This window comes from Pan troglodytes, chromosome 4 (assembly GCF_028858775.2).
Source record: "Pan troglodytes isolate AG18354 chromosome 4, NHGRI_mPanTro3-v2.0_pri, whole genome shotgun sequence".
Taxonomy (NCBI): domain Eukaryota; kingdom Metazoa; phylum Chordata; class Mammalia; order Primates; family Hominidae; genus Pan; species Pan troglodytes.
In genome coordinates this window covers 18,823,982-18,841,278 of record NC_072402.2, presented here as the reverse complement: position 1 = coordinate 18,841,278, position 17,297 = coordinate 18,823,982, and the positions used below count along the sequence as shown (strand labels likewise).

Here is a 17,297-nt window from a genome sequence, read left to right as displayed (position 1 = left end):
GTTCAGCATATTTTTGTTTCAATTTGAAGAATCCCCTTAAGTATTTTTTGTAAGGCAGGTACAATGCTAAAAAACTCCTTCAGTGATTGTTTGGATGGGGAAAACTTAATCTCTCCTTAATTTTTAAAAGATGGTTTTGCTAGGTTTTTTCCCTTCTCTTGCTAATTTCAAAATTCTCTTTGTCCTCAAGTTTGGCTACTTAATTATTTTTATATATATATATGTGTGTGTGTATATATATATATGTATACACATATATATGTGTGTATATATATACACACACATATATATGTATATATATGTATACATATATACATGTGTGTGTGTGTGTGTGTGTGTGTATATATATATATATATATATATATATATATATATATATATATATGTAGTCTTCTTTGACTTGACCCTTGTATTAGTCTGTTTTCATGCTGCTGATAAAGACATACCCAAGACTGGGTAATTTACCCAAAAAAAGAGCTTTAATGAACTTTTGTTCCACATGGCTGTAGAGGCCTCACAATCATGGCAGAAGGCAAGAAGGAGCAAGTCATATCTTGTGAGGATGGAAGCAGGCAAAAAGAGAGCTTGTGCAAGGAAACTCCCCTTTTAAAACTATCAGATCTTGTGAGACTTATTCACTATCATGAGAACAGCACAGGAAAGACCTGCCCCCATGATTCAATTACCTCCCACTGGGTCCTTCACACAATACATGGGAATTCAAGACGACATTGGGGTGGGGACACAGCCAAACCGCATCATTCCACCCTGGGCCCCTCCCAAATCTCATGTCCTCAGATTTCAACATCAGTCATGCCTTCTCAACAGTTCCCTAGAGTCTTAACTCATTTCAGCATTAACTCAAAAGTCCACAGTCCAAAGTCTCAGCTGAAACAAAGCAAGTCCCTTCCACCTATGAGCCTGTAAAATCAAAAACAAGTTAGTTACTTCCTAGATACAATGGTGTTACAGGCATTGGGTAAACACAGTCATCCCAAATGGGAGAAATTGGCCAAAACAAAGGGGTTCCAGGCCCCATGCAAGTCTGAAATCCAGCAAGGCAGTCAAATCTTAAAGTTCCAAAATCTCATTTGATTTCATACCTCATATCCAGGCCATGCTGATGCAAGAGGTGGGTTCCCATGGTCTTGGGTGGCTCTGCCCCTGTTCACTATGCAGGGTACATCTTCCCTCCTGGCTGTTTTCATAGGCTGGCATTTAGTGTCTACAGCTTTTCCAGGCACAAGGTGCAAGCTGTCAATGGGTCTACAGTTCCAGAGTCTGGAGGATAGTAGCCCTCTTCTCACAGCTCCACTAGGCAATGCACCAGTACGGACTCTGTGTGGGGGCTGTGACCCCACATTTCCCTTCCACACTGCCTTAGAAGAGGTTCCCCATGAGAGCCCCACCCCTCCAGCAAACTTCTGCATGGACATCCAGGTGTTTCCATACATTCTCTGAAATCTAGGTGGAGGTTCCCAAACCTCAATACCTTACTTCTGTGCACTCTCAGGCTCAATGCCACACAGAAGCTGCCAAGGCTTAAGGCTTGCACCCTCTGAAGCCCTGGCCTGAGCACTATGTTGGCCCCTTTCAGCCATGGCTGAAGCAGCTGGGATGCAGGGCACCACGTCCCCAGGCTGCACACAGCATGGGGACCCTGAGCCTGGCACACAAAACCACTTTTTCCTCCTAGGCCTCCAGGCCTATGATGGGAGAGACTGCCAGGAAGACCTCTGACATGCCCTGGAGACATTCTCCCATTTGTCTTGGGGATTAACATTTGGCTTCTCCTTAATTATGCAATTCTCTTTCTGCAGCCAGTTTGAATTTCTCCTCAGAAAATGGGATTTTCTTTTCTATCACATTGTCAGGCTGCAAATTTTTCAAACTTTTATGCTCTGCTTCCCTTTTAAAACAAAATGCCTTTAACAGCACCCAAGTCACCTCTTAAATGTTTTGCTGCTTAGAAATTTCTTCTTCCAGACCCTAAATCATCTCTCTCTAGTTCAAAGTTCCACAAATCTCTAGGGCAGGGGCAAAATGTTGCCAGTCTCTTTGCTAAAACAGCAAGAGTCACCTTTACTCCAGTTCCCAACAAGTTCCTCATCTCCATCTGAGACCACCTCAGCCTGGACTTTATTGTCCATATCGCTATCAGCATTTTGGGCAAAGCCATTCAACAAGTTCTAGGAAGTTCCAAACTTTCCCACAATTTCCTGTCTTTTTCTGAGCCCTCCAAACTGTTCCAACCTCTGCCTATTACCCAGTTCCAAAGTCACTTCCACATTTGCAAGTATCTTTTCAGCAGTGCCCCACTCTACTGGTACTAATTTACTGTATTAATCTGTTTTCACACTGCTGATAAAGACATATCTGAGACTGGGCAATTTACAAAAGGAAGAGGTTTAATGGGCTTACAGTTCTGCATGGCTGGGGAGGCCTCACAATCATGGTGGAAGGCAAGGAGGATCAAGTCACATTTTACATGGATGGTGGGTGGTAGGTAAAGAGAGAGCTTGTGCAGGAGAACATCTCTTTTTAAAACTATCAGATCTCATGAGACTTATTCACTATCACAAAAACAGCATGGGAAAGATCTGCTCCCATAATTCAATTACCTCTCACTGGGTCCCTCCCACAACACATGAGAATTCAGAATGAGATTTGGGTGGGGACACAGCCAAACTAAATCAACCCTGTTTGGAAATCTTTCAGCTTCCTCAATCTGGATGTCCATTTCTCCCCCAAAAAATTTGGGACGTTTTTAGTCATTTTCTAAAGAAGTTTCTTCTTCTTTCTCTCTTTCTCTTCTCCTTCTGATATTCCCAAAACGCATATATTGGTTTCTTTTACAGTGTCCTAAAAATCACATAGAACTGTCTTCACTCTTCTTGTTTCTATATTTTTCCTCCTCTGACTGGATAATTTCCAAAGAACCATCTTTGAGTTTGTAGGTTAATTCTTCTGCTTGATTGAGTCTGATGTTCAAGCTCTATGTTTCATTTTTTAACTTCATTCATTGTATTACTCAACTCTAGAATTTGTTTGGTTCTTTTTTATGATTTCTATCTCTGTTGAACTTCTAAGTTTGTTCATGCATTGTTTTCCTGATATGGTTGTGATATGGTTGTGTTGACTGTCTGCCTGTTTGTTTTATAGCTCACCGAGCCTTTTTAAAACAATTATTTTGAATCTTTGCTTACATAATTTGTATATATCCATTTCTTTGCAGTTGGGTACCAGAAAATTATTGTTTTCCTTCAGTGGTTTCAAGTTTCCCTGATTTGTTTGTTTTTATTGCATTGATATCTGCACATTTAGGAGAGCATTTACCTCCTCCAGGATTTATGGATTGGTTTTGGTGAGGAAAGATCTTCACCTACAGTGGGAGCAGGGGTGTTAGCTGAGTAGGGTGAAATGGTTCTGGCTCTGGACACACTGATATAGTCTACTTAGCTCCATCAGCTGAGGTCAGAAGACCATTGGGTTCCTCAGCAGCCAAGGCTGTGGATGTCCATGACAGCTGTGAATGTTGTTGAGGCTCTCAGTGGAGAAGGCTGCTGGGATTCACCTGTTCTCTATTTCTCCCATAAGTGGTAGTTTATGGTGAAGTGTATATTTCTTAGTGCCAGATCTGACACACAGGAATGCTCATCGCAGTGGTCTTGCCAGTTTGTGATGCACAGACACTCACAGGATGGCTGCACAACCAAGGTACAGAGCATGGGCTCATATGGAATAATTATGACTCCAGGGCCCAGGGCACAGGTGCACTTACTGTAGTGGTGGCTCTGGTGTTTGAAGCAGACATGATAGGATTCTCATTGGTGGAAGCAGTGAGGATTTCTCTGGTGTCCATGAGGGTTACTGAGGTCCTCAGCAGCAGGCCACTGAGGACCAGAGTGGTACCCACGTTGTGACTGACACTTACAGCTCCTGCAGCTCTTCTTTGTTCCTAGCTGTCTCCAGACATCCCAGATATACTGAGCATGCTGATCTTCCCAGCAATCTGGGTGCTGTGAAACTGAAGCAGGTCATTAGAGAAGTAACCTGAAAAGATAGGGTAGCTGGTAGGTCACTTGCTATACTTTTTCTCCATGAGGAAAACTTCTGGGCCGAGGAGAATCTTTTTGGCATAAGCCATGTTGACATGGAGGATGGAATGATGCAGGCAGAATGAAACTATACTTCCTATCCTTTCTGTGGAGTTAGTCTCTGTTATTTTATTCTACTGTGTTGCCACAGTGTCCTAATTTGGCTGCTGAGCTCTCTTGGGGCTATTTTAATTCATGGGGAGTTAATTCTTTTTTATAGGGGACAAAGACTGGGATCTTTTACTCTGCCATCTTGCTGATATCACGTCATAATGTTTCTTTAGTGATTTTCAGAGAAAGAATTCTAAATGTATAAATATTGCTTTCAGAATTTTTCTCTATCTCAGTCCAGGTGGTTACTTCTATGTCCATGTCTCCACGTCCTCTAAGCATGAAAGGGAAAGTCATAACTTCCACAAACCCAGAGAAACAAAGCAAAACGACTCAGGCCTAACTACAGGAGTTGGTCAGGGCTTACATTTCTCCTAATTATCTATACTTCTATCTCTGAGCCTTCCCTGCCTCTCCTGATTTTCCCAACTCACTTTCACCTTTCCTCTAGCAACTGTAACTTACTTCAAACCTATGTTGACCCCAAGTCATCCACAGTCACTTTTAATCTTGATTTCTGGCAAACACCACTCTCACCAAGCAGTTTTAAATAACAGGCTTTTATTAAAGATTCAAAAAGTAACAGTACAGTGTTACATAGAAGTCTAACAGAACTTAAAACATAAAATTGAGCATTTCATGTCCCTTTGTCTAAAGCCATTCACACTACGGGGAGTTTCTCACTTCCAGAACCCTGCCCTATCTCCTCTATCTCTTTACAACTTCAGCTTCTTTCACTTATTCCCTTTCTCAACTAATGCCAGAGTAAGCACAAATTTCTTCTCAATTTATTAAGCAGAGCAACACACACACACGCAAGCATGCACGCATGCACACATGCACACACACAACCATAGATATTTTTGCTAAAATTAATAAAATGATACTTAGCTAACCAGTTAGGCTAAAAGGTTAGTTTATGTGGGAGGAGATATTTTTACATCTAAGCTGGGAAAGCACATAAAGTCACAAAGGTCCCTCCCCTATAAGATATGTTCTAGCCTTCAACATGTCAAAATGAGCTCTATGTTGGGTGGAAAGAAAATCTTGTAGTAATTATACCTCTCAGTAAACAATCGAGGTACTCTCTTCAGAACATTCTTTATCTGGAAAGAAGTTTCTCCTAGGTGGTCACTACGTTTAGGTTTTCTGAAATTCTAGGGAAATGCCTGATACATGGCGGGTCCACAGCAAATCTCAGATGAATTTGAAAGGGTGTAGTCTGGGTTTTCTGCAGTCCACTTATGTTTTATTTTTATCAATTTCATTAGAAAATGATTTTATGTCTGAGAATTATGGTCACTGCTCGGAAAGATAACTGGATCATCCATCTATTTTGAAAAGTTTTGACTTACAGACCTAAATAATTTCACTGCAGCAGTAAAACCATCATGCTTCTATGAGGGAAAATCTAAGTTGAAATAGAAAATATTAGCCATGAGAGGGAACAAATGTAAGATATTTAAGCATGAAAGGGAAAGTAATAACTTCCACAAACCCAGAGCAGAAAATAGGCCATCTGTCCACACACTCTGCCACTCAGATCCTCTGTGGGCTTGGGCCGCTGAGACTTTTAGTGTAAATACAGGATCCCCAAGCCCACAGGGAGGTCTTTTCTGGTCACAAAGTTAATTGGTAGCATCTACTCCTGATTGTTTGACTACTTATTGAGGTATTTATCATCACAAAATCATAAAGTCATTTCTATCTCTACTTGTTTTTCTCCTCACAAGAAAAATGTGTAAATATGATCCCAATTATGAAAGTTATGATGAGTCACTGATATGCTGACTCACCTCTGTTTGCATTAACATTTGCTAACAGTGTGAATAAGGCTCAACCCCTCACAAGCACTCCTACAGCAGAGAGAACAAATAATCAAAGTTTTGGTACTGTCTTCTCTACTCTAAGCCACAATTAACATCCAATATGCACCCATCTTTTAGGCCATCTGTATATAATAAAATATTAATTTTGCAACTAAAAGAAAGGAGAGTATAGCAAATATTGAGGATATCACATCTATGTAAGTATCTGTTGTGGTTATGAATGACATATGATCAGTGTTAAAGCCTGAAAGGATTATGCACAACGTCCAGTCCTGCTGTATTAGTCTGTTCTCATGCTGCTAATAAAGACACAAATTACCAAGACTGGGTAATTTATAAAGAAAAGAGGTTTAATTGACTCACAGTTCTACATGGCTAGGGAGGCCTCACAATCATGGCAGAAGGTGAATGAGGAGCAAAGTCATGTCTTACATGGCAGCAGGCAAGAGAGCTTGTGCAGGGGAACTCCCATTTATAAAACCATCAGATCTCATGAGACTTATTCACTACCACGAGAACAATATGGGGGAAACCTCCCTCATGATTCAGTGATCTCCACCAGGCTCCGCCCTTTACCCGTGGGGATTATTACAATTCAAGGTGAGATTTGGGTGGGGACACAGCCAAACCATATCGCCTGCCTTCTCCATTTGAAGGGTGACTAATCAAAGCCCAGGGGAAAGTGACCATAGACCCAGGGCTAAAGCCAAAGACTCCTAAATATCAATTGACTTCTCTATCCAGTAAATATTACATATTTTATTGATTATGTTGTAAAAATGTCTATAAGAAAAGGGCAAATTCTAATAGATGTTTGGATATGATTGAAAAAATGCAAAGTCCTAAAGGTTTTCTAAGAATTCAATTTCCTATAAGGCTTCAATTTTTCTATGAAGGTACTCCCACAGATTAATGAGAGGAGAAGGTGGTACAAGCATAGATATTTTCCAAAACTTTTGGTGTCAAGAGCCCAATAAATCTATCTGTGATAAACTGAATATTTGTGTCCCCTAAAAATTCATGCATTGAAATCCTAATCCCCTGTGTGATGTTAGTAGGAGATGGGGCCTTTGGATGTAATTAGGTCATGAGGGTGGAGCCTTTACGAATTTGATTAGTGCCCTTATAAAAGAGAATCTGGAGAGCTCTCTAGCTCTCTTTCCACCATGTGAGTATATGAGAAGTTGGCTATCTGCCACCTGCAAAAAGGCCCTCACCTGTGCAGGCACCCTGGTCTGACCTCCAGCCTCCAGAACTGTGAGAAATTAATTTCTGTTCTTCATAAACTGCCCAACCTATGGCATTTTGTTATAACAATGTGAACTAAGTCACCAAAATTTTGTCAATCATCACCAAATTCTATAGAAAATCTGTTGTTGATTTCTTTTAGAAGTTGAAGAAGCTAAATATAGACAATGTGGATAGATTAAGCTTTCACTGATAGTCAAAATAATCCAGATAAGCAGTAGATACATCAATGTTATTCTCAACTGATTTGGCTGATAAGATAGATAGATAAATAGAAAGAGAGAGACAGAGAGAGAGAGAGAGAGAGAGAACATCCAAAAAGCAGGGAGGAGAAAGTTGGCCAACTTAAACTATAATATAAAATAGTGAAACATATTCTTAAGCAATTTAGCCTAGGAAATCAATTAAACATCTGTAAAGGCTTGTTTACAATGTACAATCTTGCAATAATAGTGAGACCACATCCCTCACTAAATCTATGTTAAATTTCTTAGCATCTGTATTTGACTCCAACAAGAGACCTCTACGGGCATCTAAACTAGCTTTTATTGACATTATTAAAGACTAAAAGCTTTTCATCAATTATATATTGCTACCCAAAATAAAGTAGTAGATGGAGTACCCCCAAATTTGGAAGGCTTTGTAAGGACACAAGCATATCTTTCATTTGGGAGGATAATTTTGGAAAAAATAAATTCTTACTTTACATCCAAGTATATATTATAATTGCTAAACCAAACAAAATGCTTTAGTACCTATTCTTTAGAGAACATTTTGTTTGAAGCTATATTTTCCAAAGCATTTAAAAGCAAATGGAAGGCGTAATCATAATATGTTAGGCCATTTGGTGAAGCCTGCATTTTGAGATGTTTTGGGTCATCATATTCAACATGAATTGAAAGAATTAGAGCCAATGGGTAGGAAAAACAATTAAAGATCAAATTTACTGGTTCAATTCAAATTGCACAAAAGCCTAGACTAACATAGTGAGAGGAAAGGAGAGAAAAGAAGATAAATATGATTCAAAGACAGTAAAGGCAGCAATAATTGAACAGATAACTTCTTAAGAATAAGGGCAAAAAGCTAATATGTGTCTGAATTTTCTAGCTGGAAGCACTGACATAGGTGCTGTTTATAATAAAAACGGAGAAAATTTATGCAATATCTATGGGCACCTGTATGAGAGCTGGGAATTTGCTGGTGGGCTATCTCACATCCTAGAAAATACTAGTTCATTCATAGAAAAAAAATGGGAGGCAGAGATTTCTGAACAGATTACAAAATTTTTCTTTGAAAATACTTTTGTAAAAGCTTGAACCCTTTGAAAGAAATTTTATTTACTCAGATTTTTTTCAGGTAAAATTTACATATAGAAAAGTTCACCTTTTTAGATATACAGGTCAATGTGTTTTGAAGAACATAAAATGTTACATAACCATTGCATTAGTCCTTTCTCACACTGCTATAAAGAAGTACCAGAGACTGGGTAATTTATGAGGAAAAGAGGTTTAATTGGCTCACAGTTTTGCAGACTGTACAGGAAGTATGGTGCCAGTATCTGCTTGGCTTCTAAGGAAGCCTCAGGAAAGTTGCAATTATGGTTGAAGGCAAAGGGGGAGCAGGTACATCTCACATCTTATATGGCCAGAGCAAGAGGAAGAGACAGTAAGGAGGGAGGTGCCACAGCCCTTTAAGCAACCAGATTTTGTGAGAACTCGTTCACTATCATGAGAACAGCACCAAGGGCATGGTGCTAAACCATTCAAGAGAAACTATTCCCATGATCCAATTACCTCCCACCAGGCCCCACCTCCAACACTGAGGACTAAAATTCAACATGAGATTTGAGCAGGGACGTGGATCCAAACCATATCAATCACTAACACAACTGAGTATAGATCATTTCCATTTCTCCAAAAAGCTTATTTGAGCCACTTTGTAATCAATACCCTTCCCTCACCCTTAGCACCTGATAAATGATCATCTGGTTTCTGTCTCTGTAATTTCTCTGAAATGTCAATAAATGGAATAGTGTACTATGTAGTTTTTGTGTTTGGCTTTTTCCGTTATAATGCTTTTGACCTGGGCCCATGTTGTTACATGTATCAGTAGTTTTTACTTTAATTATACTATATGAATATACCACAATTTGTTTATCTATTCATCAATTAATGGATGTTTCGGCTATTTACAATTTGGGGCAATTATGAATAAAGCCACTGTAAAAATTTATGCCTAAGACTTCATACAGATAAATGTTTTTACTTCTTTTGAGCTAATTCCTAGAAGTGAGATTGACAGATCACATGCTAAAGATATGCTTGACTTATCAGAATCTGCCAAATTATTTTCTAAAGTGATAGAAAAATTTCACAAGCCTAATTCTAAAGGCTGAAACTATAAAACTTCTAAAACTTCTAGACAAGAACCGAAGAGAGAATCCTGTAACTTTAGGTTAGGCAAATATCTCTTAGAAGAAGAAAAGCATCCACTATAAAAATATATATAAATTGAAATCACTCAAAATCTTTGGTTCTTTGAAAGGCACTGCTAAGAAAATGAAAGGACAGACCACAGACTAAAAGGGAGACAAAGTTGAAACCCCTCTTAGGGGCCTGCCAGCATCCCCAAAAAGCATGGAAATAAAAGAAAACCTTGAGTTCCTTCAAGGGAAATTCAAGGCACCTAGCTAGCTCTGAGAAGTAAATGAACAATCTGATAAGCAAGAAGGTAATAACAGATTAAACCATAGCCAAAAATGTTAGAGTCACAGGATGTTTGGTCCCCTATAAAAACTAGAGATAACATCTTAACATATTTCCTTGAGCTGTTTTTTCAGAACACTGGACCCTCATCAAATGGAAAATGCCATCTGCTAGCACATAGACCTCAGATAAAGTGGAACTGAGGACTGAACTCTTACCAACAGTCTTTGTTCTAAATCTCTTTTAGAGGGGCCTGGAGGAAGTCACATCCACATGCCACACCTTAACATTCCTTTCTGTGACCCCAAGTTTTTAGACAAAGCTTTTCTTCCTTAATCAATTGCAAATCAGAGGATCTTTAAATTCACCCATGTTCTGTAAGCCCTACCTAAAAGATATCCCTCCCTTTTAGGTTAAACCAATAAATAGCCTCCTGTGTGTATTTACAATTTTGCCTGTAACTTCTGCTTTGCTGAAATTTACCCCTAACTTAAAAAACTCTTGCTTGGAAGCCATGAGGGTGGTCAGGTCTTAAGTGTGAGCTGTCCAGTTCTCCTTGCTTGGTGCCCTGTGAATAAATGCCCTCTTTTCTCTAGCTGCAAAATCTTGGTGTGGATTTTTGGCTTTCCTATGCCAGGCAAGTTGAACCAGGTTTGGTTCTGTAACAAAGGAATATATTTACAAAACACATATCTGATAAAGCATGTGTATCTAGATTACATAAAGACTTACAATTGTATAATAAGAAGATAGCAAATGAAATTTGGATTAAAGAATGAATAAACATTCACCAGAGAAAAGATACGGGTAGCAACTAAGAAAATTATGTGAAAGTTGTTCAAGATTGTGAATGATGTATTCAATGTAGGTAGTGACTAGAGAAATGCAAACTAAAACCATAACCTCTATACACCTAGAGAATTGCCTAAAATTCAAAAAAAATTACAAAGTACAAGTGAACATAAAGAACAACTGGAACATTCATAAAGCTTGACCTCTTTATTTTTTGTTTCTGATGGTGGATTGATACTGATAATATAATAGTCTTCAGAGAGAGATAGGATCTTTTCCTCTACAACAGTGCTCAAGAACCATCTCTTACAAACAAGCAGACAAAATTCTCCCATTTTCAGCAAACTTGTTTTGCACAAGACACTTCTATGAAAACATTGATTACAATTAGTTTATCTTGGAGATCAAGGTCCCTCTAACTTATCTTTATATATAATAGATATACTCAGCTTGAAAGACAGAGAGATAGAAAGAGAGAAAGAGAAAAGAGGAATAGAGAAAGGAAGGAAAGGAGAGAGAAGGTGTGTGGTGGAGGAGGAGGAGAAAGAGAAAGAGAGAGAGAGAGATCTCCTTCTAACCCGGAGGCTCAAATAACATAAAACTAAATGTGTCCATCATCCTGAACTATCCAAATAAAATAGGATAATTTTATATTTTTAAAACTACCTCCCTATTGTAGATTGCCTTCTATCCAGAATGATAACATTTGGGATTTTCTATTTTTAGTTATCTTTTCTACAACAGATCTCTTAGTTACAGATTATATTTTAATTGTCTCTACTCAGTGCATTGGGTAATAATAAAACTAGGACTCCTTTATTGTACGGAATATTGAAACCAGGAATTACTAAATTAAGAGGTCTGATCAAGAGATTCCTTTTCTATATACCTAACCCACATCAAAATGAATACTTCTGGCTGAACTGAAATTGGCAAGAGTTGTTTGGGCAGTTATATAACCCTCCATTCGCTTTGCCTACATATGTCCCCACTGGCACTCACTGCTTGGCTAAGCAGAATTTAAACCAGGAATTTGCAGAAGTCAGTACTGAAAAGCAGCAAGGAAGCAGCAAGGAATCAGCAGGTTCAGAACCTGGTAGAGGCCCAGGTCACAAGGGTGAACAGGGGCATCCAGGGGTCAAGAACATCCAGAGCCAAGTAGGACAGACACCAAATGTCATGGTCAATAACTGGAGCCAAGGAGCCACCAGGAGCCCAGGAAGCATCCTTGATGACACAACACAGGCAACAGTTTCTAGAGATATCAAATTCTCCAGGATACTCCAGGAAACTTTTTTAAGTTAACATGCCTGAGACAACTCCAGTTCTATAACATCATAAAGATGCTATTCTGACAATAAAAACCTGTGCTTACTGTGCATCTTTCTATTGTTCTTCTGGTTGTTAATAATGGTTATTGTCTCTGTCAATGAGCACAGCGATATTATTTTATATCTTCCCTGCTTCTTTCTTCAACGTGATCATTGTTAACTCTTCAGAATCATGCCATATTCACTTTTGCACATCCCTCCTAGCCATATTGGTATATCACACAGATTAGATACTTGATAAAATATTTTTTACTAATTTTTTATTCATAAATTTAGAGAGCTCATTTGATGTAGAAGCAGCTCAGCTGAAAAATTTCTTGATGATGACAAATAGATATCATTCATAATTGAACCCAAGCAAAGGAAAACTTTCCTAAACATTAGAAATAATAGTTTTTTTGACAAAATAATCCATAACTCAGGGTTGAAAGAGGAAGTGATATGGAAGCCCTGTGGGAGATAGCAGCATAACTTTAATTAGAAATAGACAATTTAGATTCTAGCATTTTATTACTAGGTATATTGAGAATTACTTAAATTTTATGCCTCACTTGTCACATCTGCAAAATGTAGCTAAATGACAACTTGCCTACCTGGATATAGAAGGTTAGACCAAATATGCCTGACAGGTTAAAAAAAAAAAAAAAAGAGGCAGACTTTTCGGAATAATAAAAGAGATCTACATTAGTTTTTAGAGAAATTGTATTTGAGGTCCCCTCCAGTAAAGAGCTGTGTAGCTGCAAAAAATATAGAATTCATTTACATATTAACATACAATTCCATTTTCAGAGACTGAAAAAAAAGCCTCAGGACAAACAAGGCCATTAACCCTTCCTATTTCGATAAAATGCTGAACAAATTGCTCTCCATCACTAAGGAGCCACAGATTCTGAACAAACTCTACCGTAACTCTACAGTTTTCACTAAAGGTGGCAAAGTGCATGGGTGACATTTGAGAGTTTAGAATGCCCTAGAAAGAAATTATTGGAAGAAGAGTCACATGTGGAAAACTATTAATTGTTAAATGAACCCGATTACAAATTCTAATTTCTTGATGACATATTTATCTGGATACATTTTTTCTTTCCCAAATATTATTTTAATTACCAACAAAAATTGCATGTAAGAAAAATGAAGAGAAAGAAAGGCATTGTACCAGAGACATGTACTATCAATGGACAAGAAATTGAAGACATTCTCTTTTTTTTTTTGGAGAGACAAGGTCTCACTGTGTTGCCCAGGCTGATCTCGAACTCATGGGCTCAAGTGATCCTCCCACCTAAGCCTCCTAAAGTCCTGGGATTATAGGCATCAGCCACCAAATCAGCTAAAAAATTTCTTGATGAAGACAAGTAGATATCACTCATAACTGAACTCAAGCAAAGGAAAGCTTTTTGAAACATTAGAAATAATATTTTTTCAATAAAATAATCCACAACTCAGGGTTGAAAGAGGAAGTGATATGGAAGCCCTGTGGAAGATGGCTTTAAGAACTGTGCCTTTCCTAAACACAGAATACATTTAACTGTAGCATTCACACCATGTGGAAGTTTGGCTTAATCAATAGAAAATTGGGACTTTGGCAAAGTAGACTTGGATTACTGGCATTAGAAGAGAGAGAAAAGATAAATATTTCTCCAGCTAACTTTCAGCCCCAAAACACAAGAAGGATAAATGACTCAGCACAGCAATAAAATCCCTGGAAACTTTAATTTCTACAGTAATTCTTTCCCTACATACTTATAACCTCAGCAACTAAAATCCAGGCCAGAAACAGACACTCCTAATATTCTGCCATCAGAGGATTAAAAACTTGTTGGTTTAGAAAGTCGACCCTGGAGATCAAGCCAAACAACTTGGACAATTCCACTACAGACAAGAAAAGAATGCCTTTTTAGTACGAGTGTGTACTGTTTCCCTAGTAAAGAAAATAAAAATAAGCAAAAACAAAACAAAAAACCCACAAAGTGTTGTCATGGTCAAAAGATATGCCTGTAGCAAAGCGAATTGACATTGTAACCCAGAGAAGAAGGTGAGCATACTTACCTGTTGGCATGGCTGTATAGACTCCTGGCTCAGTGCCTTACTGAGGAGGTCCTCACCAGTTGCAAAGGATGGATCTACACCCTCCATTCTAAAAATTGGCACTATTGGCAAATAAGGTGACACAGGAACATACTCAGTATTCTGAAAAGAAGCTCAAAGGCAGTAAATGTCATTTTTCTAATGAAACAGAGTTAATACAAGAAAGAAGAGAGTTAGTATTCTCCATGGAAATTGAGACCATATGGCATCCATAAATCAAAAGCAAGAGACTATGATAAATGAATCAAAGAAGAATAAAAACAATTTAGAAATATAAGTGCTAAAATTTTAAAATATTCTACCTAAGGAGTGAAATGCATAATGAACTCAGATTTTTTTTTATTTGTTTTTCAGTAGAGTGAGTCATCAATTTTATCAAGAAACTATGCATCCACATGTACTGGTAGTCTTCTCTTAGAGAAAGTTAGATAGCAGAAGCAATAAAAGTAAAATAGAAACTAACACTTTAAATAAGCATAATTTATTAAAGTAAGCTTCCTTTTACAAAATAGTATTAAAATAAAAACTTCTTGCAGATATTCCCAAGAATAAAGAAATAAGATTTAAAAAAATTAAGCATAGAGACACAGATTAAAGGCTAAAATTTGAGGTCAAAGTGTCATACAGGAATAAAGTATAACTTTATACCAATAAACTTATACATATAATAATAATTATTATTATTATTTTAGAGACAGGGTCTCACCCTTTCACCCAGGCTCAAATGCAGTGGCACTATCACAGCTTTCTATAGCCTCAAACTCTTGGGCTCAAGCAATCTTCCTATTTCAACCTCCCAAATAGCTGGGACTACAACTGCATGCTACCATGCTTAGCTAATTTTTTTTTTTAATTTTGTAGAGATAGAGGCTTGTTATGTTGCCCAGGCTGGTCTCAAGCTCCTGATCTCAAGTGATCCTTCTGTCTTGGCCTCCCAAAGTGCTGGGATTACAGCTGTGAGCCACTGTGCCTGGCCAATGCAATTATTTTATTGGAAAATATAAATGACCAACTTCACAAAATATTTCAAAATCCTGAATAGACCCATAACAAAGGCATGAGATTCATAAATTTTAGCAAAGGGTCAAGTTTTTAATTTTGCTTCAGAGCATAGAAAAACATGAGATCTTTCAAACATTATTCATAAACCTGCTGTATCTTTAGTATTCAATGAACAAAGAGAGCATAAAAATTACAATAGATAAACATCACTTATGCATATAGATACTTTATTAATATCATAAAGGTAAATATTAGCCATAAAGTCTGGCAGAAGTAAAAGAATATTGTACCAAGAGAAAAGTAGTATTCATTGCTTCCAGAAATAAAAAATAGTTTAATACTGAGGAAATATAATGATGTAATTCATTGCATTACACACTAACGGACAAAAATGATACATGCTAAAGTAAGTCACTTAATAAAGTAAGCATTCATTACTAATCAATACCTACACTTATCACTTCTATACTGTAAGCCTTTGTCAGTGCAATTTAAGTTAAACATGTAAATATAAAATGAAAGAATTAAGATTATATGAAAATTGTCTACCTGGAAACCCTAAAAGTATTGAGTGAAAATTCTTAGAATAAGCAAATTTTACTAGGTTACTAGATTTTTGAAAAATATACAAAATCAAGAGCACTTAATTTAACTGAAAATAATCAGTGATACAACATTAAAATATTTTTTAATTTTACATAACATCTAAGGTTAAATCTCACATGAAATATACAGTTCCAAGGTAAAGAGTATTTTTAAAAAGTATACATTTAAAAACACAAATGAATAAATGGAAGTATAAATCCTGTACAATCAAAAGACTAAATATTAAAGATACCACTTAATAAAATAGTTCAATAAATTCAGCATGGTTCAATCAAAATTCCTCGTTTTTTTGTGTTTTTTGAAAAACTTTTAGCTTTTCTGTTCTAGAGTTAACATCTAAGAGTAAATTATTGTATTGAAAATTAAACAGTGTTAAAAATAGACATTTGAAAATTTACATCAAATCATAGTATGGCCCTGTTAAAACCCCCCATGGCTGTTTTCACTTAAATCTAAACTCTTTGCCATAATAAAAAAGACCATAGCTTCCATCCCCAGCTCATGCCAGGTTTCCTCTCACACACAGCACTACAGTTCTCTCTCCTCTTGCAGGTGGCAGAATAATGAGCCTCTGAAAAAGTTCATGGCCTCATCCCTAGAACTTGTAAATATGTTCTGTTATGTGATAAAGGGGAATTCAGTTTGCATAAGAAATAAAGACTGTTTATCAACTGACCTCTTTCAAGGGCACTCTGTCTAATTCAGTCTTGTGACACTCCATCTTAATCCCTTTACAGAACTTTAGCACAATTTGTGATATGTTTTCTCTGTGTGCTTGTTATGGTCTAGATTCTTCACCAAGTTCTATGTAAGCAAGGGCCTTATCTTTCTTGTTTCATGTTATATGCCCAGGCCTTCACATGGTACCTAAAACAGACAAATGACTAAGCAAATGTGTGAATATACTATGAATTCACGATAATAAAATTATATAATAATATCACATAAGAGTATATATCAGTAGACAAGATGAGATCCCAAAGATTTATGAAACTCCAACATATAATACAGATTACCTTTTAAATCTATGAGTAATAGGTAGACTACCTAATATGTTTTGTGTGCAGAAATTGGAGTCACTATGTCTTTTAGGGTATTACACAACCTCTTGTTATGCTCAAAAGCAAAATCAAGACAACTTGAAGATTAAAATGTAAAAATAAAAATATTTTATAATTTTAAAATGAAAAAGATCTTTATGATAATAATATGAACACAGAAACTATAAAGAGAAAAGATCAATACATTTGAGAACTTAGTCATTTAAATGTTTCATAACAAATAATCCCATAAGCCAAATTATAAAACACTATAAGCAAATTTTAAAGTAATGGAAAAATTTTTTTCAATCCATTTGAAATAGGTTACTATGCAAAATAGCAAAAACGTCTGCAAATTAATACTAAAATAGACGTATCTTTGTAAATAAATAAGAATAAAAATAAATAATTTACAAATTTTACAAACAGACATGAAAAGACTTGCAAAAAG

The 17,297-nt window shown here is 36.9% G+C and overlaps 1 long non-coding RNA gene across 3 annotated transcripts in view; it reads right to left on the bottom strand.

Moving 5' to 3' along the window:
* LOC107974646 (uncharacterized) overlaps window positions 1-17,297 on the bottom strand; it is a 162,603-nt gene that overhangs the window by 91,648 nt on the left and 53,658 nt on the right. Inside the window, exons 2-3 of one of the 3 annotated variants that reach the window (XR_001717535.3) lie at window positions 16,483-16,673; window positions 14,160-14,300 (exon numbers count right to left, since the gene is read on the bottom strand). This is a non-coding gene — a long non-coding RNA (uncharacterized LOC107974646). The remainder of the gene's footprint in view (window positions 1-14,159; window positions 14,301-16,482; window positions 16,674-17,297) is intronic. The other 2 variants (XR_001717536.3, XR_010157171.1) reach the window with 2 other exon arrangements.